The sequence below is a fragment of the Saimiri boliviensis genome, chromosome 6, assembly GCF_048565385.1.
Source record: "Saimiri boliviensis isolate mSaiBol1 chromosome 6, mSaiBol1.pri, whole genome shotgun sequence".
Lineage (NCBI taxonomy): Eukaryota > Metazoa > Chordata > Mammalia > Primates > Cebidae > Saimiri > Saimiri boliviensis.
The window spans coordinates 56,203,000-56,230,306 of record NC_133454.1 but is presented as its reverse complement, the minus strand read 5'-3'; the positions used below and the strand labels follow the sequence as shown (position 1 = coordinate 56,230,306).

The window sequence follows — 27,307 nt, the reverse complement described above, 5'->3', positions numbered from 1 at the left end:
GCTGGGTTTGAATGCCAGCTCCACCTCCTGTTTGCTGCAGAACTTCAGGCATAGCCCTGGCACTGAGTAGGGTCTCAGTACACGTTAGTTGTCATGTTCAACAACTAACACTCTAACGACGCTAGAGTGACAGAAAGAGTGTGTCGGGAAACACAGGGCACCAGAGGCTCCCTCTTGCCATTTATTCGGCGGCTTACAACTTGTCAGGCAGGACGCCAAGCACTTTACATATATTATTGTGCTTAATCTGCACACACACTAGAAGGCAGGTCTAAAGAGCGCCATTTTAGAGATGAGGTTCAGAAAGGTGCAGCCGCTGCTCTAACATTACACAGCTCATAAATGGAAACACCAGGATTTGAACCTATGTTTGGCCACCTCCAAGTTCTGTCCTGCTAACCACTATGCTCTCTCTCCCCAAGAGCCCTTCTCCCGCCCCCGAGCTCACAGATCTTCAGTCTGCATCAGCTCAGAGGTTTGCCATCGTCTTTCACACATCCCACTGTGAGATAGTGCTGCAAGCAGAGCCCTTATCTCAAAAAATCTCCATGCCCAGCCAGGCTTCCTTTCTGCCTATGCTTGGATCTCCCCAGCAAACCCCACAGGAGCAGCAGGGAGATGGAGAAACTTGCCCTTCCCCTCCTAGCCGCTCCCTGCTCAGGGGCTTCCTAATGCTAACACAGGCCATCCCCTTTCATCTGAGGGGATCTGCCACTTTCATTTCCCTCTTTACTTAAAAAAGCCAACTCAGTACACTTTTGATGCTTCAAATTTATCTTTATTAACAAACAATAAAAGTTAAAAGCTTCTCCGGTCCCTAATTGAACACCAGCTTCAGACAGAGAGCAACATCTAAGTCAAAGCCTTTCAAAAGCAGGTATGTGCGATCACACACACATGCTCACATGCACAGAACAAGGCCTGGGCAGTGATTACGAGAGGCCAGTGTCTGCAGGGAGTCCTCTCTATCCCAGGAAACGGCTCTCTCCACTCCCTCATCGAGAAGGCCTGGAAGTCCTATGAGGCCTGGCCCTGTACTCACTGTGTCTCTGATTTACAGGGCTCTGAAAGCCTGACATGGCTATTTAAGTGCTTTAAATATGGCCATAATGATAATTACCTTGCTGATGGCACTTCATCTTAAACGAAGCTCCAGGCCAAGAAGACTCTGAACTCACTGTCGCTGAACATATAATGTTCTTGGCTGACTACTCTTCTGCATGGCACTGGTGGCGCTGTGGGCAGCTGCCACCCAAGGCAAAGGGCACTGAACTTAGGGTCAGATGACCAAGGTGCTGTCATCTGTTCATGTGCCTTCTAAGTTTCCTCACCTGTTAAATGAGGGTGATGATATAACCAGCCTGCCTCACAGCTCATTTGTAAGGGCCAAAGGAAACGATCTGTGAACTGCAAGGTGGGTTAAGACATGAGCTAGTAACAAGGTCATAGCATCAATACCCCCAGGCTGCTGTTCCCGTGCAGCAGATAAGCATATTCCAGTCTCCCCAGCGGTGGAGAAAGGTGTCCCCGCTGAGCACACAGAGGCCTGCAAGGAGTTGCAGGATATCTCAGAATCAGGAACCCTCAGTTCGGGAGGTGTCCTTCCGCTCATCCCCAGGACATGCTGGGTGGTGTGAGCTGAGTGCTATTCCTGGAAGAGCAAAGTTTTGAGCAAGATAAACAGAGCAGCAAGAGCAGGAAGAAGGTGGCTGGGACCCACAGGGACAAGTGCTGGACTTCGATTTCTCACACCTGGAACTAACCTGGAAACGAGAAGTAAGTGAAGCCCTTGGAGGGTGAGCATGGAACTCTAAGCAGCTCCAGAGTTCTAAGAGGGCACGGTCCAGCCTGACAACACAGGACAAGAAGAGAAAAGAGAGGAGGAGAAGGGGACATGGTGCACAGAAGCAGAACCCCACCCTGAGCTGCGATCTTTACTCATTATCTCAATTCAGCCTTATAAATCTGAGGAGGGTGTCGTCGTTGGAGGTGGCTTATTAAACCACAGAAATTCATTTCTCACAGTTCTGAAGGCTGGAGGTCCAAGATTAAGGTGAGACATGGTCAGGTTCTGGTGAAGCCTCTCTTTCAGGTTGCAGGTGGTCAGCTTGTTGTATCTTCACATGGTAGAAAGAGAGAGCAAGCTCTCTGGGGTCTCTTATATAAGGGCACACATCCCATTCATGAGGCCTCCACATCTATGACCTCCCAAAGGCTCACCTCCTAATACCATCACACTGGGGGCTAGGATTCAACACATGAATTCCAGAGGGACACAAACATTCCGCCCATGGCAGTGGGTATTGCCATTCATTTCCAGATGAGGAAGCTTGGAGGGGTAGGGAGCTTGCCCCTGACCACTGCACAACAGTGTATGATCATGCAGGACTTCAAACCTGTGACCACCTGACTCCATGTTGGTGTTCTCATCCCCACCCCAACCAAGCTCCAAGGCTGGGGGTCTGCAGGGCAAATGAAACCCAGTGCCTCCTGTAAGCCCAGCAGTGTCCTAGGAGCTCGGAGGTAAACAGCAATATGAGACAAGACCTTTGTCCTCAAAGCATTTTCAGCTTAATTGAAGAGACAAGCTCAATACTCATGAGCCAATCATAACAATCAGCCCTGGACCAAGCACAGTGGCTCACGCCTGTAATCCCAGCACTTTGGGAGGCCAAGGTGGGTGGATCACCTGACGGTGGGAGTTCAAGACCAGCCTGACAGACTTGGAGAAACCCCATCTCTCCTAAAAATACAGAATTAGCCAGGTGTTGGGGCACATGCCTGTAGTCCCAGTTACTCAGGAGGCTGAGGCAAAAGAATTGCTTGAACCTGGGAGTTGGAACCAAGATCTCGCCATTGCACTCCAGCCTGGGCAACAAGAGTGAAACTCCACCTCAAAAAAAAAAAAAAATCAGCCCTAAATTATGAGAAAATTAGGAGTTCAAGGAAAGAATCATCTCTAAAATCCTTTCATGAAATCAGCTGGGAAGATTCTCCCGACCTCATTGTGCCCGAAGGCCTCTGTCCCCTCTCACTGCTATCTGATGAGATATTTGTGCTGTCTAGTGTCCTGGGGGCAAGGCAGAGTACGGGGTGGCAGCTGCTGAGTTTACCAGGCTTGTCACTCTCTCCTTGGACCCTAAGAGACTCCCGTCGACTCGGAGGTCTGGCCCTGGGTGACACATCCACGTACGCTGGGCATCAATTCTTGAGTAGCATCACATCCTGGCTACTCAAAGTGTGGCCCATGGACAACAGCATCCATATCCCCAGGGAGCTCACGAGAAATGCAGAAACTCAGGCCCCACCCCAGACCCTAGAGTCAGCATCTGCCTTCTGACATGAGCCTCAAGTAATAGAAGCTTGAGAAGCACTCAGGAATACCCAGTGTGCCGCAGAGGCAACGCTGTCAGGTCTAGAAGGGATGATGAAATGACCACAGTGATAATTACCATGAAAGCAAAACACAGCAGACCCATACCGAGTGCTGTCTAGGAGCTGGACACTGTGCTGAGGGCTACGTGTGCACCTCTGTTCATTCTCACAATGTCCCCGAGAGGCGGGCACTGTGATTACTCCCTTTCTCATATGAGAGAACTGAGACTGAGACATACGACCCAGCTTGTAAATAAGAGATGGAACCAGACCCAGGACCACCAGCGCTCTGCATTCCACATACATTCTTTTCTGCTCGGCTGGAGTGAGTGCTTCCCCAAAAACCCAGAGATTTCCCAGGTGCACTTTCTCATTTTATAGAAGAAAAAAGCAGGTCCCTCAAGAGAGGGGCCTTGCCCAAGGACTCTAGAACCCAGGCGGGACCTAGAATCCCAGTTAGCGAACTTTCCAACGTATCACGCTGTCCGACATCAGCATCCAATGGTGTCCAACAAAAGGGACAAAAAAGGGAGACTTTCGAAGTAGGCTAAGCTAATTTTAAACCATTTGCTCATTTGTGCTCAAAACAATATGGATGTATGGACTGTCACAGAAGCTCTCTCCCAAGAGAGTTCCCCCTTACCTGGCTCCTGAGACGGGGGTCCAGCCACCCAGAGCTCAGCCCAACGCCCTTCGAAGAGGAGGCAGGCGTCTGCTTTTCTTCGCATTTCACTTTTTCCTGGCAGAGCAGGAAAGGCTGGAGATGGCTGCTGCTAAGAACCATCAGCAGAAGTGTTGACAGGGCAGAGCCTGGGCTGCCTCCTCTTCCCAGTGGGCTGCCAGGAGCACGTGCAACCCAAAGAGATTCCTATTCACTGCTCCTCTTCAAGCACGTTTCTAGCTGCTTTCAGAAACACACCACAAAGTAGTCAGGCAGTCTTGTCTGAGTTAAATAGCAGGTCACGGGAGGCCTGGTTTGCCTACTTCCAACGGGCTTATCTCTGGCACTGGGCCATGGGGCCTTCTGCTTGCCCCAGAGGCTGACAGGTAAGAGGCTGACAGGTAAGAGGGGGCTCAAGGCCCACGCACAGGACAAGGTAGAGGACGACTCTGTAGCCTGCAGCCAGGCTGGGCTGGGCAGGAAGAGAGGAAACCCTCCCAGCCACTTCACTTGCAGGAGCTCAGAAGAGCTCCTAGACCCTGGCTAGAAGGGACACCTGCTGCCTGGTGCCCACAGTACCCCTTTCTCCCACACACACAAATGCCACGTGCCTTTTATCTTGGTGCTGGGTACCCTGCACCAAAGCTTTGCCAGCCCAACTGCCAGTGTAATGAAACTGAATTAGCACTAGGACAGCTGGGACAGGCCCAATTAGCACAGAGGCCCCTGCCCTGGTGCAGACAAAATGTCAGGTTCCCGAGGGGGTGGGCAGATGCCTCTGAGGGCATCACATCCCCCTCTTCTAGCAAAAGGCCAGCTCCCCAGCCGCCCAGCATGGGGAGCTGCTGGAAGGAAAAGGTGGCTGGAGCTGTCAATACAAACAGCAGCAGGCCTGGCAGGGAAAGTTTTTGCCTTGGAGGACAATCAGGACAATCGGAAAAGAGCAGGAGGGATGCTGGGTTTAATTCACACCCTCTTGAGAAGCTCTGGCTTCCTCTGCTTGGGGACCACGGATTAGCCAGAAGCCTGAGCACAGGGCCAGGTGCACCTGTGGCCCAGAGGAGAGTTTCAGGTGCCTTCTCATCACAGCAGGGTCAAGGCAGGGAGGGCAGGAGGACAGGGCAGCAGCAACTGGAAGGCAGAAGTCGAGCAGTCGCACCAGCCGTGGCAGGAATGACAGTAGCTGATGTGTTCTGAATGTGTGTGTACTCGGAACAACCTTGGCCCTAGGTAGTTCACATTTTATTTCATTTAATCCTCAAACAACCCTAGGAGATGGAGACGACTATTGTCCTCATTTTTCTAGTGAAGAAACTGAAAGAAGGCAAATTGTCAAGGCTGCATGGATATTTCATGGTATAGACAGGATTCAAACTCCCATCATCGGCCACTGCCCTATGCCAGTTTTGTTCTCAATTATGCTTCCCTTCACCTTCCCCACCTCTCCAACTTCTTCCCATCCTCTGGGCCCAGCTCTGGGCCACCTCCTCTACAATGCCCTCCGTGGCTGCACCAGGCTTCCCAAAGCTCACCCGGGTCTGAATGGCTCCACCCCTCCGTCAGCGGCCGCACGCCTCCTGCTGCGGCCTTGTTCGGAGGTTATTTCATCTAGCTGACTAGACTGTGAGTTCCTAGGAGGGCAGCAGATGTGTCCTGCGCTCTGAGTGTCCTAGCACAGCATAAGGTGAGTACTGCTTGCTTAATAAATATTTAAGAAAGGAAGGAAGGGAGGGAAGGGAAGAAGGATGGATCTTTCCCTGAAACCCTCTTTACTTCACATTTATTTTTCATGGTATAAGAAAAAACAGAGAACTGAGGAAGAATTTTCTTGCCCTTGCTGGAGAAGTCCCTCCGCCCACAGCTGAAACCATGGCCAAGACCTCTGGACTCACCTGGGTCCCAAGAAATTGCCTTCCTCAGGCCCCTAGAAACTGATGTCCCTTCTCTTCCTCCACCCATCAGTGAAACAGGCCAGGACCCCAGGGAGGCACTGCTAACCCTTGTGTCATCAGGACCACCAACCTTTCCATGGCCCTCCTGAGGGTCCTCAGGAGCACAGCTCCTGGCTTCAGGGAATCTACAATCTCCAAGGTGTGCTTTTACCCAGAGGGGTGCTTGGTGGTCAGGGAGGCCCAGGGAACACAAATAAGCATGTCAACAGTCACATCCCCTTGTTTCAGCCAAGGGAAAGGTCAGCTAAGTGGCAGGGGTGACTGGGGACTCCTGGGGCCATGGCTAAAGATGTACTTCTGGGACAAAATCCATGATTCCACCAAGCATGGGAAAAAACAGCACTCCAATCTGTGGCCTGGGCCAGAGATGTCAGATGAAGGGCCAGGTGATGGGGACAGAATGCACTCAGCCTCCTCCACCTCACAGCTCACCGAGCCTCAGAGTTTCTCACCACGTTTGAGCCATCTGGATAACAGCCCTCCTGGGAACGCGCCCTTTGCCACCAGCGGAGCATTAGCACCCGGCACAGGCTGCCTCCTCTCCGCCGAGGCTGACGCTGATACAGCCCCTTGTGCCTTTCGAAGGGCTTCATATACACTGTCTCTCACCATCTTCACAGTGAGCATTCTCAGGCCCATTTGACAGACAAGGAGACTGAGGCTCAGGGGAATTAGGAGCACATCAAATGGCTGGCAGCACCCTGACATGAGTTAAGTTCACTCTGCAGTTTGTCTTGACCTTTATTCCTCAGGAACTATGTTTTGACTTGAAGAATTACTTTATGCTGGAAAAGGGGAGTGTGCAGCCAGATGGCCGCTCTTAGAGGCCCCTCTCTGCTTGTCTGGCTCAGGCACTCCAGACAAGACAAAGCCAGGCCCTTGTCCAGAGGTCCAGAAGGGCTGCACCAGGGGCCCCAAACCACAAGTCCATCCTGCCCTTAGGCCTTTTAGGGAGGGGGCAGCAGCCGTACTGACAGTTTCACCCCAGCAGGGCCTGCCTCCTGGGCCCCAGGAAACCACTGTCTTCAGGAGCTGCCAGGCTTACTCCACCTCCCAACCTGGTGTGCTCTGAAAGGCACAAGGCTGAGCAGGGAAGGGGAGGGAAAGGAAACACTGGAACTGGAAGGAACCGGTACAACCCCACCTGCCGCACGCCGAGAGACACAGAGACTCCGGGGAGGGGCAGTGCCCACATTCATAGGGCCAGTGCAAGGCAGGGCTGGTTTCCACCAGAACCCAGGTTTCCACTCCTAGCCTGGTGCTCTCCTCACACCACACTATGTGGCTTCTCCTTCGGGGAAGATCAGGAACGTGCAGGATCCCTTCTAAAAATGTAAGTAAGTGCTGAGATTTATAATTTCTTGTGAATGAAGGAAGATCTGGATTAACTTGGGATCCATAATGTTTCTCATCAGCCAATATTAATGAAATTCCTACTCTGTGCTGAGCCCTGGGGACCCAACGGTAGATAAAGTGCGCTGGTGACACAACATAGAAGGACACTGAGCTGTGCAACCCCAGACACACAGCCCGAGGCCCTCAAGACCAGATCAGCACAAATGGGGCCAGACCTGCCTGTCACCTGGCCTCTACCCAGGGCCTTGGGCAGTGGAGGAGCCCCCTGGGCCTCTGTGGTGTCGGCTGGCACGTAAGGAACGGTGTGCTGACCATCGGGGCTTGCCACCACTAGAGCTGGCTTCCTGTCAATCACATCAAGCCATGTTTCTTCAGGGCAGATCATAAGGCAAACGCTTTCATCTGTTTGCCCTACAAGGCTCTGACTATGGGAGTCTGCCATCCTCCTGATGAGCCCTGATCAAGGGAGAAGGGGCTGGAAGTCCAGCAAGAGAGTTTTCCAGACACTGTGTGTCCAGAGTGATGAGTGCACAGCAGCTGTGGAGTCCTTGAGATTGGATCCAAACAGGGTGTTCAGGCAGAGGGACAGTGGGAATGAGCCCTGGGGTGCCTAGGAGCCTACTGTTCCCTGGGGAAAGCCCGGATCAAGGTGAGCTGGAGACTTGAGTGCACCCCGGAAGCAATGTCAGTGTGGCAGGGGACCAGAGGTAAGCTCAAAAGATCCCAGGTCCTAGAACCACCCTGTGCTGCTTTGAGACAACACAATCTCTTGAAGAGCTCACATCCCCACTCACATAAGACATGCCATTCTCTCGTCTAAGAGGAGGGGAGCTCATCAATTTCCTTCCAATAAAGTGTGCCAAGCCAGTTGAAGCAGGTAAAATGGTTCCAAGTTCTTCCTGAGGTCGAATCTAAACCCATTTTCCCTTTCCCAGCCTTCATTCCATTCCCTTGGGGGCAGAGACTTGGGTCATCTGTCACCAGCACATAGGAAAAGGGCAGGGCATTGAAGCCCCCTTCCCTGGGCTGCTGGCAGCTCTCTAGACTAATAGCAGCTCTAAGGACTCGAAGAGATACATGTACATAATATTTTCATGTGACTCCCCAAATCAATTAATTCTTTTTTAAAGCATCTTTTGTTGCAGGGGGAACACTTAGAATCTGAAATAACTAAAGTCTTCCATCAAATTATCCTGGAGATCTCTTTCCAAGAAAAGCCCTTAATTTCATCCTCCTTGATGTAATCCTACCCCAGCAGATGAAGTTTATATCTTTTATTTTTTTTATAAAAGATAAAAGTTTTTTTTTTGAGACGGAGTTTCGCTCTCGTTACCCAGGCTGGAGTGCAATGGCGCGATCTCGGCTCACCGAAACCTCCGCCTCCTGGGTTCAGGCAATTCTCCTGCCTCAACCTCCTGAGTAGCTGGGATTACAGGCACGAGCCACGATGCCCAGCTGCTTTTTTGTATTTTTAGTAGAGACAGGGTTTCACCATGTTGACCAAGATGGTCTCGATCTCTTGACCTCGTGATCCACCCGTCTCGGCCTCCCAAAGTGCTGGGATTACAGGTGTGAGCCACCGCGCCCGGCCAAAAGTTTATTTTTTATATAAAAGTTTATCTTCTCTATTTCTTCAACTATTGTGTCTACTTCTGATTAGAAGTAGAATCCGAATAGAAGAGGGACTGGGAAGCCTGGGGGGCGGGCAGGGTGGGACATCACTGACTCACACCTCACCACACCCCATCTGCCTCTGTCTCTACCCCCAACCAGTCCTTCCTCTAACACATCACTTCCACCTGGAAGTTCTGATTCACCCAGCAGCCGCCCACCCTCCTGCCAAACACACGGAGTTTCCACCACACCCTGGCACTCTGTTTGGAGCCAGGAGTAAGAAGGGAAGAGCACATAAGCCAGCTCTGACATCTGCCCACCGAAACCCAGACCAAAATGCCTCCTCCACTGGAAAGATGAGCTATGCCCGCTGAAAGGAGAGACAGAAAGATGCAGAGAAAGAGCCACAAAAGCACTGACTGATCAGCATCTCAGATGTGAGAAGAGGCAACAACACTTGGAATCCCTAAACTAAAACAGAGCTCAGAAGGGCCAGCAAGTAAGTGACCAACTGCTACGTCACATCATGGCCCAACTCTCTCCACCTCCCCAGGCTCTGCTCTCCCTGCTTTCTGTTCCTTCTCTCTGTGTCTGCTCTCTGGACAGGTGCACATTTGCCATTCCCTCCCTACTGCCTTTGCTCTGACCTCCCTATTTTCCTCCTTTCCTCCTTTCCTGACACCTTTGACCGACCACCATATGAAACCTAAGTCTGTGTTTTTTGAGATGGGGTCTCGCTCTGTCACCCTAGCTGGAGTGCAGTGGCATGATCTCAGGTCACTGCAACCGCTACTTCCTGGTTCAAGCAATTCTCCTGACACCCTCCAGAGTAGTTGGGACTACAGGTGCCTGCCATCATGCTCGGCTAATTTTTGTACTTTTAGTAGGAACAGGGTTTTGCCATGTTGGCCAGGCTGGTCTCAAACTCCTGGCCTAAAGTTATCCACCCACCTTGGCCTCCCAAAGTGCTCGGATTGCAGGTGTGAGCCACTTCACCTTAAGTCTCATTTTCACATGTTTATTTAAAATGAGATCTTGTGATTGCTAGTCTGTAATTTTCATACCAGGTGCACTTCATCTTCTCTAGGTCTCTCTTAAATCTTTGCCCCACCCCCTACCCACCCCCAAGATAACCAGATACATGAAGGTGTCTTTATTTGTGTCTAGCTTTCTATGCTTTCTTTCCTGGAGCAGTAGGCAAGGAGAGAAGGTGGAGGGCAGGTGAGGCGGGAGCTGTTTCAAGCTCTGGAAGGAAGAAATGGGGCCCTACGCTAATGGGGAATGAGGAAGGACAAGATCGAGAGCAATTCCCAGGTTGCCCCAGAGAATGCCCACACTCCGCAGCAGGGTATGAGATGCAGTGTCTGTCCTGTAGTCATGTCCTGCAGAGGACTTCACCCAGCTCCCTTTCTTCCCGTGGGGCCAGCTGACTCCAGCCAGGGTGCTAGGAGAACAAGGGGTGGCCAGCAAGGAGGGGCAAGCAGGACAGCCCTCCAGGAGCACCTGCGGCACTCAGAGTACAGAGTGGCTACAGGACAAGGTGGAGGCCAACGGGGACGGGATGGCCACCAAAGACAAACTCAGCTACAGCCTAGCTTGGGGCCGGGACCTCTACATCTGCTTAGAGGGAGTGACCGCCAATGGAGGCCCTAACACTACCCAGATGTTTCTGCCCCAGGGGACCCCATGGGGAAGGTCCAGAAAGGCCTGGACAGTCGCTCTTGGGCTCTCCATTGGGGTGGCCCCTGCAAACCCCAAGGGGCCCTCAAGAGCCCTTGGTGAGAGGTTGAAGCAGTCTGATGAGATGTTTGGATTTCAGCCTAATTATTGCTGTAACAATTTAATCACTTAAAAACACTATCTTGTGTTGCTCTAATGAAGAGAGAGGCTCTTCTCCATACTGTTTGTGCCATCTGTGAGCAATTTTCACATTAGCCTCTTAGAATGGCAAAATGAAGGCCAGGCAGTGATGGAGAGGGACAGGGTGGAAAGGGAAGGAGGAAGGGGGAGAGGGAAGAGGAGGAGGAAGGGAGAGGGGCCCAGAAGAGATGCAAGGTGCCAGGGAGGGCAGCAGGGGCTCTGAGGGTCTCTAAATGGGGTGCAGGCCCTCTGTGTGCAGACCCCATGCTGCAGCCATGGAAGAGCCGGTGGCTGAAGATTTGGCCCTTGTATTTGAGGGTGCCTCGCTTTCTAATGGGAAGGAAATTCCTAAATTTGTGATCAAAGTAGAGAAGGGCAAAATAGCCCAGGACAGTGATTTTCAAACTGCAGGTGACAATCCATAAGTAGGTCCATAAAATCAATTCAGTAGATTGTAATCAGTGTTTTTCTTTAATGAAATAGAAGAGAATGGAAAATAACAAATGTCAGTTCCTACTGAAAGAAATCGGGGTGACTTGGAGGAATTCCAGGTTGGGAGTAAGGAGTACACAAGCCTGTGACATCTTGTGTCAGAGAGCATGGGCTTGTTCACAGACCAATGGGGTCATGCCTAAAGACTACAGGGGGCCGGGCGCAGCAGCTCACACCTGTCATCCCAGCACTTTGGGAGGCCAAGGCGGAAGGATCACTTGAGTCCAGGAGGTCAAGACCAGCCTGGCCAACATAACAAGAGTCCATACTCTACAAAAAATAAAAAATTAGCTGGGCGTGGTGGTGCATGTCTGTATCCCCAGCTACTTGGAGACTGAGTAGGGAGGATCACCTAAGCCCAGGAGGATAAGGTGCAGTGAGCCATGATCACACCACCACACTCCAGCCTGGGCAACAGAGCAAGACCCAGTCTGAAAAACAAAATAAAATTATAAGAGTACAGGGGTGGCTGGGCACGGTGGCTCACGCCTGTAATCCCAGCACTTTGGGAAGCCAAGGCAGGTGTATCACAAGGTCAAGAGATCGAGACCATCCAGGCCAACATAGTGAAACCCCGTCTCTACTAAAAAATACAAAAAATTAGCCGGGCATGGTGGTGCACACCTGTAGTTCCAGCTACTCAGAAGGCTGAGGCAGGAGAATTGCTTGAACCCAGGAGGCGGAGGTTGCAGTGGGCCAAAATCGTGCCACTGCATGCCAGCTTGGCACCTGGTAACAGAGTGAGACTCTCTCTCTCTCTCTCTCTCTCTCTCTCTCTCTCTCTCTATATATATATATATATATATATATATATATATATAAAGAGTACAGGGGGGGCTGGCTTCAAGGACAATTTGAGGTGCAAAAAGAATAGTTAGGAGAATTGACTGAAATACACCGAATCTGTAAAAATTCACAAGTCCGTAACTGTAGTGGGTCAAAAGGCAGCCCCCATGACCTAACTCCTAGAACCTGTGGATGCTACCTTGCATGGCAAAGGAAGTGATTAAGCCAAGGGATCTAGAGAGGAGGAGCACACTGGTTATCATGGGACCCTAAGTGCACCACATGTTATCCTTAGGACAGACAGACAGAGAAGAGAAGGTGCAGCATGACCACAGAGGCAGACACTGCAGCAAGGACCAGCCAAAGCCACCAGTTGCTGGGAGAGGCACAGAACCCATTCTCCCTGGAGCCCCTGGAGGGAGCACAGCCCCGCTGACAATTTGATTTCGGACCTCTGGCCTCCAGAATTGTGAAAGAATAAATATCTGCTATTTTAAGCCACCCGATTGCTGGTCATTTGTTACTGTAGCCGCAGGAAACTAATACAATAATGATACTCACAAAACAGAAAGCCAAGAGCAAGGAAAACGAGAACTACCAGGACATGCAGGACAGAGCATTTCCATTTGATATGCATATATCTGTGGACAATCTGGGTTTGGCTTGGAAGAGTATGTCTTGCTGTAAGTCTTGCTCAAAAAAATGAGAAAGTCTGCCAGGTGATTAAAGGAATGGCTTTGAAGTCAAACTACCCAGACAAGTGTCTCACTTCTGCCCCCTAAAGGCAGTGGGACCTGAGGCGAGTCACTTACCCTCTCTAGGCCTCTTGTCTTTGAAAAATGGGGTTAGTAATGGTACCTAATCCATGAGGTTGTTGAGAAGATTAAATGGACCACATCCCAGTGCTGGTGGTGGCCACACATTTGTCACAGTTAAAAACAGTAGTAAGGACAGGTACGGTGCCTCACACCTGTAATCCCAGCACTTAGGGAGGCTGCCAAGATGGGTGGATCACCTGAGGTCAGGAGTTCAAGATCAGCCTGGCCAACATGGCAAAACCCCATCTCTACTAAAAACACAAAAATTAACCTGATGTGGTGGCATGGGTCTGTACTCTCAGCTACTCAGGAGGCCAAGGCAGGAGAATGGCTTGAACCTGGGAGGTGGAGGTTGCAGTGAGCTGAGATCGCACCACTGCACTCCAGCCTGGGGGAAATAAAATTTGAAATAATAATAATAATAAAAGACATACATTAAGACAAGCACAAACTATACCCCATACCCATGTTCCTTATTACAAAGGCCCCTTGTCCTGCCACTGCAGCTGAGAAGTCTCTAGGAATGGCAGCATGTCGGAACTGAATAAAGTCATGCAATCAGGTGCCTTCACTTTAGAGAGGAAGAGAATAAAGCCCAAAGAACAATAACTGGCAAGTTTATATAATTAGCACATGCCCGAGAGAAGACTAGACTCCATCTTGGAACTCCCAGTCTAAGGCAAAGGCACACTAACCCAACTCCCATAGCCTTTCATCTGCCCCCAAGGATACCAGGACCACCACTTCTTCTGGGTCCTGATGGCCCAGACCCTCCCTCGCCCCCACTGCCTGGGCTCTGGAGAAGTCTTCTTTGTGTCCACCTCACAGAAAATCCTTTAGCTGCAATGCCCATTGATGATCTGGGAGGGGGTTTCTGTTACAGTGAGTTTCCTTGCACTAAACAAGCTTACACTATCCTGTTATTATCTGTTCAAATAATTCAGGTATTTCTCCCTGACAGCTCCAAGCGCCTGCTTCCCTGATCCTCTCTAGCAGGGGGGCTTACAGGCCTCCAAACACTCAGCTGACTAGAGAAAATGGACTGTGTGAAAGGCTTAACTAAGGAGATGGTTGTCAAGATCGTCTACCAACCCTGCAGACTCACCGTGCCCACCCCAAGCGGCCTTCCTGACCTCACCCAAGATTCGGCACGATCGTGTTCCTTTCTTACTTCACAGGGGCTTTGAGCTTGGGGTTTGCAACAAGCTGTGACCAGGGTACATGAGTCCTTGTTCTCAGCACTGAGCCACTCATCCCTGAAGATCAAATAATGGCTGAGGATATAGGTTTTGAAGTCAGGCTAATTTGGGGTTAGAATTAGGGCGTTTCTACTTCGTTGCTGCATGAAAGTGGGCAAGTGACGTAACTGCTCTCCGAGCCTTATGAGTAAGAGGCGGGTAATGATATCTGCTTGACTGGATGGTTATAAGGATTGAATGAGATCATATTGCAAAGGGCTGAGTACAATGCCCGGCACATCATGCATGCCCAGTAAATAGTGGCTGGTAGTCATTGAGGAAATAATAGCGGTATTAAGTACTAGTAATAATACTACAATACCTGACACATGATTGGAGCTAACTATCAATAAATATTTATTTTAAAAATTAAACCAGAACTTTTCCACAAGGCTATAAACCTCTACATTAAAAGCTCTCCAAGGCCAGGTGTAATCACAGCTCATGCCTGTAATAGCAGCACTTTGGGAGGCCAAGGCAGGAGGATCCCTTGAGCCCAGGAGGTAGAGACCAGTCTGGACAACACAGGGAGACCCCATCTGTTTTAGTCTGTTCTTGTATTGCTATAAAGAAATACCTGAGGACAGGGAGGCAGCTGAGGGTGGGGGAGTGGCCCTGGAACAGGGCTGTAGCAGTACATAGGGACTGGGCTACAGTGGTGGAGGGGCAATACATGGGTACTGGGCTGTGGTGGCTCAAGACAAGGGAGTCTTGAGCTGGAGGAGAAACAGAACTCAGAGAAACGACTAAAGTTCCCAGGGAAGCAAAGCAGAATTTCATAAGAACAAAATGGATGGCAAAGAGAAAACCGTGGTGGCTGTGAAGGCCCTGATGCCATGTATATCAAATTGATATCATCTGATGGACATTAATTTACTGTAAAAAGAGAATATGCATTAACATCAGGTATAATAAAGCCATGTGGAGTGGCCCAGGCCAATTTTTCTGAGAATGAAACCAATGGGTCAGTTTGAGAGAGGGACCTTAACATGGGCTGTCAAAAGTATGCATGTATTTTATACACAAGTTTCGCTACACTAACACCTCCAAGATTCCCAGACTCCCAACTGCACCTGAAATTGCACTAGAACTGCTGGTGACTGCAAACTTCCTAGATTGTCTGATAAAATAAATTATAATACACTGTTAACTCTTTTCAGTATTTAAAAAAAAAAAAAACAAAACCTGAGACTGGGTAATTTATGATGAAAAGAGATTTAATTAGCTCACAGTTCTGCAGGCTGTACAGGAAGCACAGCAGCTGCTGCTTCTGAGGAGGCCTCAGGAGACTTACAATCATGGCCAAAGGCAAAGGAGCAGCAAGCACTTCACATGGCCGGAGCAGGAGGAAGAGTTGGGGAGGTGCCACACACTTTTAAACAACCAGATCTCATGAGAACTCACTATCACAAGAACAGCACCAAGAGGGAAATCTGCCTCCACGATCCAATCACCTCCCACCAGGTCCCCCCTCCAACACTGGGTATTACAATTCCACATGGGATGTGGGTGGACACATAGCTTCAAACCATATCATTTCACCCCCGGTCCCTCTCAAATCTCAGGTCCTTCTCACATTGGAAAATGCAATCATGCCTTCCCAGCAGTCCCCCAAAGTCTTAACTCATTCCAGCATTAACTCAAAAGTCCAAAATCCAAAGTCTCATTCAAGACAAGGGAAGTCCCTCCTGCCTATGAGCCTGTAAAATGAAAAATAAGTTATTTCCAAGATGCAATGGGGTATCAGCATTAAGTAAAAACTCCCATTCCAAAAGGGAGAAATAAGCCAAAAGAAAGGGGTTATAGGCCCCATGCAGGTACAAAACGCAGCAGGGCAGTCATTAAATATTAAATCTCCAAAATAATCTTTGACTTCATTTCTCACATCTGGGGAATACTAGTGCAAGGGTTGGGCTTGTAAGGCCTTAAGCAGCTCTGCCCCTGTGGCTCTGCTGGGTTCAGCCCCCACAGTGGATTTCAAGGGCTAGCATTGAGTGCCTGCAGCTTTTCCAGGCATGAGGTACAAGATACTGGTGTATCTACCATTCTGGGGTCTGGAGGATGGTGACCCTCTTCTCACAGCTTCACTAGGTAGTGCCCCAGTAGGGACCCTGTGTAGGGGCTCCAACCTCACACTTCCCCTTCACACTGCCCTACTAGAGGTTCTCTATGAGGGCTCCACCCCTGCAGCAAGCTTCTCCCTGGACAAATAGGCTTTTCCATACATCCTCCAAAATCCAGGCACAAGCTCCCAAACCTCAACTCTTGTACTCTGTGCACCCGCCAGCTTAACACCATGTGGAAGCCACCAAGGCTTATGGCTTGTACCCTCTGAAATTGTGGCCCAAGCTATACCTGGGCCCCTTTGAGCCTCCACTGGAGCTGGAATGTGGGCTGTGTGGAACAGTGCCCTGATGCTGTGCAAAGCAGCAGGGCTCCAGGCCTGGTCCATGACACCATTATGTCCTCCTAGCCTCTGGGCCTATGATTCAGGGAGGAGCTGACACAAAGGTCTCCGAAATGCCTCAAGGACTTTTCCCCACTGTTTTGGCTATTAGCACTTGGCCCTTTCTTACTTAAGCCAATTTCTGCAGCCTGTTTTAATTCCTCCCCTAAAAATGGGCTTTTCTTTTATACCACATGGCCAGGCTGCAAACTTTCCAAACTTCCATGCTCTGCTTCTCTTTTAAATGTAAGTTCCAGCTTTAAGTCATTTCTTTACCCATACATATGAGCATAGGCATTAGAAGAAGTCAGGCAACATCTTAAATGCTTTGCTGCTTAGAAATTTCTTCCATCAGATACCGTAAATAATCACTCTCACGATCAAAAGTTCTACAGATCCATACAGCAGGGACACAAGGCAGCCAGGCTCATTGCTAAGACATAGTAAAAGTAACCTTTACTCCAGTTCCCAGTAAGTTTTTCCTCTCCATCTGACACATCCTCAGCCTGGCTATTTGTATTCGTATCATCAGCAGCATTTGGGTCACATCCATTCAAAAAGTCTCTAGGAAATTCCAAATTTTCCCTCATTGTCCTGCCTTCTTCTGAGCCCTCCATACTTTTCCAACCTCTGCCTATTACCCAGTTCCAAAGTTGCTTCCACATTTTCAGGCATCTTTCTAGGAACACCCCACTCCTGACACCAATTTTTGGTATTAGTCCATTCTCACATTGCTATAAAGAAATACCTGAGAATGGGTAATTTATGATGAAGAGATGTAATTGGCTCACAGTTCTGCAGGCTATACAGGAAGCACAGCAGCATCTGTTTCTGGGGAAGCCTCAGAAAACTTACAGGCATGGCCAAAGGCCAAGGAAGAGCAAGCATTTCACATGGCCAGAGCAGGAGGAAGAGTGAGAAAGTGCCACACACTTATAAATGACCACATCGCATGAGAACTCATTCACTATCATGAGAACAGCACCAAGAGGGAAATCCACCTCCACAATCCAATCACCTCCAACCAGGCACCACTGATGCAAATGATACCACTGTCACTACAAAAAATTTCAAAATTAGCCAGGTGTGGTGGCAGATGTCTGTGATCTTAGCTCCTCAGAAGGCTGAGATGGGAGGATCACTTGGGCCTGGGAGGTAGAGGCTGCAGTGAGCTGAGATTGTCCCATTGTACTCATAAGCCTGGGTGACAGAGTTAGACCCTCATTATTCCTCTTAGTCAGTTATTCATCCAACCATTATTTATTAAGCACCTACCAAATGCTGGGTACCTAAGCTAGGTACTAAGAATACAATGGACAGCTAAGCAGACATAGCCCTGCTTTCATAGACTGATTGGGGTTCTTACCTTAAACTTTTGTGAGACAAAAGACCATTTTGAGACTCTGGTTGAAGATTTTATGTTCTTGCCCAGGGAAACACACATCACTACATACATGTAACACTTTGCTAACATTCACAGGACTCAGAGAAAGTTCCCCAGGAGAACCCCCGCCCTAAGTGAACTTTTTGCTCCAGTCACACCTGTCCACTGCCATCTTAGAACCCTCTTTGACCATTCTAGCAGAGGCTAGAGGGGACTTTAAGAAATCCCAAAGCAAAAGCCCAATAAAAACTGCTTGATGCAGCATTCCTATACACCAGTAATAGACTTCAAGAGAGCCAAATCAAGAACGAACTGCCATTCACAGTTGCTACAAAGAGAATAAAGTACCTAGGAATACAACTAACAAGGAAAGTAAAGGACCTCTTCAAGGAGAACTATAAGCCATTGCTCAACGAAATAAGAGAGGATACAAACAGATGGAGAAACATTCCAGGTTCATGGTTAGGAAGAATCAACATCATGAAAATGGCCATACTGCCCAAAGTAATTTACAGATTCAACGCTATTCCCATCAAGCTACCAATGACCTTCTTCACAGAACTGGAAAAAAAACACCTTAAACTTCATATGGAACCAAAAGAGAGCCCGCATAGCCAAGTCAATTCTAAGCAATAAGAACAAAGCAGGAGGCATCACACTACCGGACTTCAAACTATACTACAAGGCTACAGTAATCAAAACAGCATGGTACTGGTACCAAAACAGAGATATAGACCAATGGAACAGAACAGAGGTCTCAGAGGAAATACAACATACCCACAACCATCTGATCTTCGACAAACCTGACAAAAACAAGCAATGGGGAAAGGACTCCCTGTTTAATAAATGGTGTTGGGAAAACTGGCTAGCCATGTGCAGAAAGCAGAAACAGGACCCCTTCCTGACACCTTACACCAAAATTAACTCCAGATGGATTAAAGACTTAAACATCAGACCTAATACCATAAAAACCTTAGAAGAAAATCTAGGCAAAACCATTCAGGACATAGGTGTAGGCAAGGACTTCATGACCAAAACGCCAAAAGCAATGGCAACAAAATCCGAAATAGACAAATGGGACCTAATCAAACTCCACAGCTTCTGCACGGCAAAAGAAACAGTCAGTAGAGTGAATCGGCAACCAACAGAATGGGAAAAAATTTTTGCAGCCTACCCATCTGACAAGGGGCTGATATCCAGAATTTACAAAGAACTAAAGCAGATCTACAAGGAAAAAACACACAAGCCTATTCAAAAATGGGCAAAGGATATGAACAGATACTTTACAAAAGAAGACATACAGGAGGCCAACAAACATATGAAAAAATGCTCATCATCACTGGTCATCAGAGAAATGCAAATCAAAACCACATTGAGATACCATCTCACACCAATTAGAATGGCGATCATTAAAAAATCGGGAAACAACAGATGCTGGAGAGGATGTGGAGGAATAGGAACACTTTTACACTGTTGGTGGGAATGTAAATTAATTCAACCATTGTGGAAGACAGTGTGGCGATTCCTCAAGGACCTAAAAATAGAAATCCCATTTGACCCAGCAATCCCATTACTGGGTATATATCCAAAGGATTATAAATCATTCTACTACAAGGACACGTGCACACGAATGTTCATTGCAGCACTGTTTACAATAGCAAAGACCTGGAACCAACCCAAATGCCCAACGATGATAGACTGGATAGGGAAAATGTGGTACATATACACCATGGAATATTACGCAGCCATCAAAAACGATGAGTTCACGTCCTTTGTAGGGACATGGATGAACCTGGAAACCATCATTCTCAGCAAACTGACACAAGAGCAGAAAATCAAACACCGTATATTCTCGCTCATAGGTGGGTGTTGAACAATGAGAACACATGGACACAGGGAGGGGAGCACTACACACTGGGGTCCGTTGGGGGGAAATGGGGGAGGGGCGGGGGGGTGGGGAGGTGGGAAGAGATAGCATGGGGAGAAATGACAGATACAGGTGAGGGGACGGAAGGCAGCAAACCACACTGCCAAGTGTGTACCTATGCAACAATCTTGCATGTTCATCACATGTACCCCAAAACCTAAAATGCAATAAAAAAGAAAGAAAAAAAAAACTGCTTGATACACAGGGGTACTGGAATCACTTGCACAGGTAATTGCAGTGTATTATAAAGTTGTTTGGTGCCAGGAAAGCTCACTGGTTCATGGCCTCAGACAAAAGGGGTATCTCATAAAATCTGAGTAGCCCACTCCCACATCTGAGGTGTGCTGCCTCAAGACTCTTGACATGGTTTCATATGCCAGTCTTTGGTTTTCCAAAACCTTTGGAGGAGTCTGGTGCCTTGTGCATACCCATCTTCAATCCCTCTGCTGTCCCCTCAACATTCTGCCTCCCTTCTTGGCCAGCATGGCCAAACCACTTTGGCCATGAGACACTGTAGGGCCAACTTCCTATTTCATCCATCCTGGCTGAATAGCTTAGGGTCAAATCTTACAGACCAAAGTATCCAGATTCCATCTGAAGATAATGGCTCCTCGAGGAACATGTCTGTCATGGACAATTTGAAAGAGTAATCCAATAGGCTCTTCCTCAGGACCCTCTTATGAAAGTTCCATTCTCCACTGCTGCCTTTATGACTGAGCTCCAGCTAAAGTGCACCTGGGGATCTCTTACTAAAGGGATTACTGACCCACAAGCTGAGAAGTCACAATCCATCATAGCCTGGCCCATTCCACAGGCCCCTCTTCTCCTGAGACTCCATGGCTCAAATATGGCTGAGTCTACAGCCTTCTTCCCCATCCCCACCATGCACCAATCCCCAAGTTCTTCCCTCTGCACACCCCCCACCACCCTATCACCACAAAGAGGTAAGGGCAGGGATTTTCTGAAGCACCTAGGACTGGCAGAATCCTGATCTAACACGATGGATCCTGGGTGCTTGATCTGTCAGCCAGCACATAGCTGAGTCCCAGAAGAGACAAGCCCCTGAAACCAGCTGGTAACCCTCTGTAACCCAATTCCTGCTTCTCCCCAACTCCTGGGATTTCAGGCCCAGAAAGGATACTAGATCCCATGACTTATCAGATGAGGATACTAGGCCCAGAGAGAAGTAAGTACGAGGATATACATACAATGAGTGAGACTTAAATCAAGATCTCCTGGCTCCTACTCCAGAGCTCTTCAGTCGTCAGATTAAAATGAAAACCGAGCACCCAGTTAAAGAAGACACTGGGGATCCTCTGCCCACAAGCTGCAATCAGAAAGCCTGACGGCAAAATCATGTAACAGGCCCTAGGGGCAGGAAGAGTGCCAGCTAGGCCCCATAGGTAAAAATGCATTACTAAGAGATCTCTAGGGGCTCCCTGGGACAAAAAGAGTAACAAGCCAGAGCTGGCATGGCTGGGCTTCCTGGAATAGAGAAGAGGCCAGAGCCCAGGCAGCTGCCAGGCCCTGCCAGGCAGAGACAAATACATCAAAGGGCAAGGGGCTACGACACTCTTCAGAGTCCAACTTAGAGTCAGCTTCCATCCATCAAGACCCAAACACCCTTCAATCCGTAGTCTTGGGGCATAATTAACGGACTTTTCATTGGACTGAACCTTATTTTTGGTGTCTACACACAGGAGGCCCACAGAAGTAGCCCGCCCAACCTGCTCAATGCTTTGTGAAGGGCCATTTGGCAGAACCAAGCTCTCGGATCATGAGCGCAGCCAGGAAAGATGGTATGGTACCGGGTGAAGCTGCGTCAACTCACTTAGCCACTCTCTGCCTCAAATGGAAAATAAGAATAGCGACACCTACTTCATGAGATATCAAAAGGACCAAGATGAGATACGCAGAGAAAGCACTTAGCACGGTCCCTGACGCAAAGGAAGCCCATGATGAATGCATATTTGCTTATGGTTTTAATAAATCAGATTACCTCCAAGGTCTTCAATAAATAAATATTGCAAAAATGCTCCTAGAACCTAGAGGGTAGCTGGCATGTACATGTGAGTAGGGTTATGGCCACCGGAGCTGCCTTCGCTGCAGTGGCCAAGCCTGGGTCTGGGATGCAGTAGTTCAGATTGGCCAGGAGCAGCCGTGGGGCCGTGTTCACTTCTCTCACACTTGCCGATCTGGGGGCTTTACTGATGCAGGCACCTCTGGCTCACCCAAGAACTTTTGGGTCTCTGGGGCTCATGCAGCCCATGTACATGGGACAGGCCCTTAGTGCTAGACCCTAGCTAGTAGCCATGAGGACACCCTGCCCTCAGGAGGCTCTATACTCTCCCACTGTGCCCCAGTGGGGTTGGGCCCCAGGTGGCCACAGTTTGATGATCTGCTTTCCCTTCCCTGTCTCACTTCTCCACTCTTCTATCAGGCAAGTAAGTGGACTCTTTTAAACAACATAACCCCCTCTCTAAGTGGCTCCCAGGAACACCAACCACATAACCATTTGCACTTACTTCTGTCTTCACTTGTGGTCTGCTTCTGGGGGAGCCAAGCCACATGGCAGGTAGGCCAGTCACTGCACTGAGGGCCTGTCCCCATCACAGCCCGCAGGGAAGGCTCACAGAAGGAAGTGGGAGAGGATGCAGGCAGAGCTTAGATATGCAGAGGGGAGGAAACAGAGGGGAGGGTGACCACTTGATAACTTAAAGTTAAGTCCAAACTCCTGGGAGAAAATAGATTGTCCATTGCTGAGTCAAAACAGAACAGCGTATATTTGAGCCCACAGATTCCGCATCTCAAGGCTATAATGAGGCTGGCAACTTTGCCAGGATCATGGGACAATTGTAACCGCCTCAGCATCCTGAGACAGTGAGCAGGGCAGCATGCAGAAAGCTCACCCGCACCTGACACTGGGCTCTCAAATCCTTCCCTTCCCACAGAGCTCAGAAGTTCCCTGCCCCAGGACCTGGAGCCACCTTCCAACGAAGAATAGAATCAGCATTTCTGGGATGGAAAAACACAGAGGGCATCTCCTCCCAGCACCATCTGAGGCACGAATTCCTGCACATCATGTCTGCAGCACCTTTTAAGGGAGCATGAACAATGTGTGCAGTGCACACACGCAAACACGCGCATGCTCCGTGTGCTGTCCTGCATTCCTGGCCAATCCCCCCAGTGCTATTTGCCTTGTACAATACATTGACACATCACCCCCACACAGATTAAGGGGATTAGCTCTTATCAAGAGCTTTGTATCTCCAAAGCTCTTACCAACATCAGCTAATTAAGCAGACAGTCCCCCTTCCCTTGGCTGAACAGTATAGAAAGCACAGGACAAGAACTGACAAGACCTGAGTGCTGATCCCACTGTGGGGTCATGTCTTCTTGTACAAGGCACAGAGAAGCAGGAAGCAGTTATGATACCCCACACAAGAGAAGAAGAAACAAAGTGTAGCAACTTATCCAAGGCCAATCAGCTAAGAAGCAGCTGGGCGGCCAGGCGCAGTGGCTCACACCTGTAATCCCAGCATTTTAGGAAGCCAAGGTGGGTGGATCACCTGAGGTTGGGAGTTTGAGACCAGCCTGAGCAACATGGAGAAACCCCATCTCTACTAAAAATGCAAAATTGGCCAGGCATGGTGGCACATGCCTGTAGTCCCAGCTACTCAGGAGGCTGAGGCAGGAGAATCACTTGAACCTGGGAGGTAGAGGTGGGGTTGAGCCAAGATCATGCCATTGCACTCCAGGTGGGCAACAGGAGTGAGATTCTGCCTCAAAAAAAGAAAGAAAAAAAAAGAAGAAGCTGGGCTCAGCTGTGAACTTTGGTCTCTCCAACTCCAGAACCCGAGCTCTCTGAGTCACAACTACATACAAATATTAGTGATCTTCTTCATTCTCACCAGCCAAGACCCCAGTGGCAGAGACCAGCCCTCCAGCCTCAAATGGCTCTTTCTCCCAGCATCCCCACCACTCACGCACAGAGCCCTATTGAATACGAGGGTCATTGGTTAGAAATGCTTCTTCTCTCAAACACACTCAGGTTTGTACCACGTGCCCATGACCCTGCTCCCCTACTCACCTCACTTCTCTTTGTCCCTGTGTTCCTGACCCCCCTCAGGACTCTACACATGGTGGAAGCTCAGAGCTCTGGTGTGGCCTCAGCCTGACCCACCCAGAGTGAGTAGGGAGACCTCTCCTATCGCAGACAAAGCCCCAAAGCCAGTTCCTATCCACCACAAAGTAGCCCGATAATGAGGGCTGCACTGACAACTTCTACTGTCAAGTCTAATAATTCCCTTTAACTGAGATCTTTTGCCTTCATTGAAGTCATCAGTGCCTGTCAGGAAATGATCAGAAAACCCATTAGGATTCCAACCTGTCATGTGGAATCCCACATGCTATACGTTTCATCATAGGAACTCAGGCTTAGTCAATTCCTTCAAATGTTGGCACCGCTTAACTAAGCTAATAAGATTTTTTTTTTGCTTCAAAAGTCCTAATAGGATAGAAAATTTAAGGAAATCAATCAGTAATTAATTACCATTAAACGTTTTCTGCCCAGTACTATGAGGATACAGACGTACTCAGTAAAATCCTTGCTCTCATGAAATGTAGAATGGATAATGAGAAAAACTAACATGACAGCGAGATAACAGCTGAACAGGCCCTTACACTACAAGTATAGTTAGAAACCTATCACTCATTCATTCAACAAAGTGCTATTTAAACTCTACCAATGGTAAAGTCTACTGTAGATGGATGCACGGCACCACGGTGGTTCATGGTAGGGCAAGTTGTCCAACAGGAATAGATACGAGGTGTATCGCAAAGGAAATACGTAAGTAAGTGATTACAGGACAAAGTAAAGTATGACGAGCACGTTAGAAGAATGAATTAAGTATTACAGGAGCAGTACAGAAAAGATGGAATTACTAGGGAAGGCTTTGTGGAAGCAGCAGGACTCGAGCTACAATCGGCCCTGCAAGGAGGTAAGGTGGGTTACCGCCTCTCCGTCACTAGAAGGGGGGTGCCCTCAACCCAAAAGCAAAGCACTGCCTGCACTGCACAGAAGAACTCAGGATTCAACTTGGGAAGTGAGAAGCTGGCAGCTTCACACCCACTGGCTTCATTCCAGGTGGGGCTTACCGGGCCTGGAGTTAGAGCACTTATCCGTCCAATGAACATTCAGGAACACTGATGCTGAGGAGGCGGGGAGGGGGCACAGTCTCCACTCTCACTGAGCTTATAGTCAGATGCGGGAGAAGGACAAGCAAACTCCACCGACAAAAGATAGATGAAGGCTTATACCACACACAGGAGGGTGCTGAATCGAGACCGGGGTAGTGGGCAGTGAGGGAGATTACGCACAGAGGAAGAATGACTAAGATGAATCTTGAAGAACAGATAAGAGCTGGGTGTGCAGGCTGTGGCCATGAAAGCAAAGAATGATGATAACAGTAACAATTATGACACACCACTATCACCACTTTTTTTTTTTTTTTTTTTTGAGATGGAGTCTCTTTGCTCTGTAGCCCAGGCTGGAGGGCAGCGGCATGATCTCGGCTCACTGTAATCTCTGCCTCACTGGTTCCGGTTCAAGCAATTCTCCTACCTCAGCCTCCCAAGTAGCTGGGATTACAGGCACGAGCCACCATGCCCAGCTAATTTTTGTATTTTTTAGTAGAGATGGGGTTTCACCATGTTGGCCAGTCTGGTCTTGAACTCCTGACTTCATGATCCGTCCTCCTCGGCCTCCCAAAGTGCTGGGATTGCAGGCGTGAGCCACCACACCCAGCCCACTATCACCATTTCTTGAGCACCCTCCTTGTCTTTTGCTAGAAACTGTACTTAGTTTTTCACGCACGAAGACACGCACACGTTAATGCTAATCATTTTCGAGTGCAAGTGATGAATTAAATTACAATTTAATTGTAAGTGATCCTTACAATTATACTACATGTTAACTATTATTGTTCCTGTTTGACAAATGGTGATACTAAGAACCAGAGACATGAAAGCACTTTCTCACAGCCGTACAGCCAGTCATCAGCAGAGCTAGGATTCCAATCTCCCCACATCCTACCCGCTAGTCCACACTTCGGAGCTGTTGGGTGGAGTTTCTGCGTGGCCTCCTGGACAAATAGGCCAAGGGAGTCATCGAGGGGCCACAGTCCTCAGGTCTCTGCACCCCCACCTAGAATCCCAGGGGTTCAACGAAAGAGAGCTGACCCTCTCGTGGCTCTGCCTCAAGCTGTCAGTCCGAATCAAAGTCTTGTCCTGCTCACTGGGCCTTGGTTTCCTGTTGAAAATGACAGGACGTAGGCTGGATGTTCTTTCAAGCCCCTTCCTGCACTGACATTCTGCGACTCTGGTTCTCATGGAAAAGGCCTAACTGAGCACCCATATGGAACCTGGTCCGAGAGTTTTCAATCAACAGGCTTTGCCTACACCCGGGCTTGTGACTCGCTAGGCGTAACCTGTAGCAAGGGTTCCCTTGCTGGGGAGGGGGACGTCTCGGAGGCAGAATGGGCAAGTTCCTGAAGCTCAAGACACTGCAGGTCCTTCCTATTTCCTGTGCCCTTCCTTCACCTCTCCTATCCCGTCGTTCCTTTGAAAACTTAAGAGTGAGCTCGGCAGACCACGAAGAACATGCCTCACCGTCGTCTGGGCATGCTACTCCTGAACGAGACAGCGTCCCCTACCATGTCATCCCTCACAGACTCCAAGCCCCCCAGCCCACTGTGCTCTCCACCCTCCACTCCGGCTGCCTGGGCCAGCCCCTAGACAGGTGACACAGCTCATCGCCAAAACCAGAGAGCCAGACACCGTCCCTGCACCCACTCCCTCCCCACCACACACAGCCATGCCACGTGTTCCGAGACTTAGGGGGCTGGCATCCAGGAGCACTGCACACAAGAATAAACAGTGTCATCTCTGAGTGTATATTTTGTCTTCATTATGCCACTGTGAAGGTGTTAATATACAACTTACAACATATTAATCACCCCTCTAACTTCCAAATGCTAAATGCATCATTAACATTCATGTTTTCTTCAATTACTCGGCTGTTCTAGGGGAAGGGTGCAAATCAGCTCCTCACTGAATCCCTCTCCTGTGGAAGGCTCACGGGTCATAACAGGCAGCCCTGGCCTCCACCTGTACTGTGGAGATGGGAGACTCCTGCTCCGAGCATTGCCATAAAAGTTCAAGTGAGACCAAGCAGAGAGAGGGAGGAGGAGGCAGGTGGGAGGGAAGGAGGGAAGCACACAGGGAGGGAGCACATGCACATCAAAGGCTCACAGAGGCCAATCAGTCTAAGCCCTGCATTTCATGAACGAGAGGACTGGGGCTCGGACAGGGGAAGTGACGAGCCCAAGATCACACAGC

General features: G+C 49.1%; 1 protein-coding gene and 1 pseudogene across 3 annotated transcripts in view; one reads left to right on the top strand and one right to left on the bottom strand.

Moving 5' to 3' along the window:
- GRIK4 (glutamate ionotropic receptor kainate type subunit 4) overlaps positions 1-27,307 on the bottom strand; it is a 476,424-nt gene that overhangs the window by 348,623 nt on the left and 100,494 nt on the right. The window lies entirely within an intron of this gene.
- Positions 14,942-15,284, top strand: LOC120364543 (elongin-C pseudogene; annotated as a pseudogene).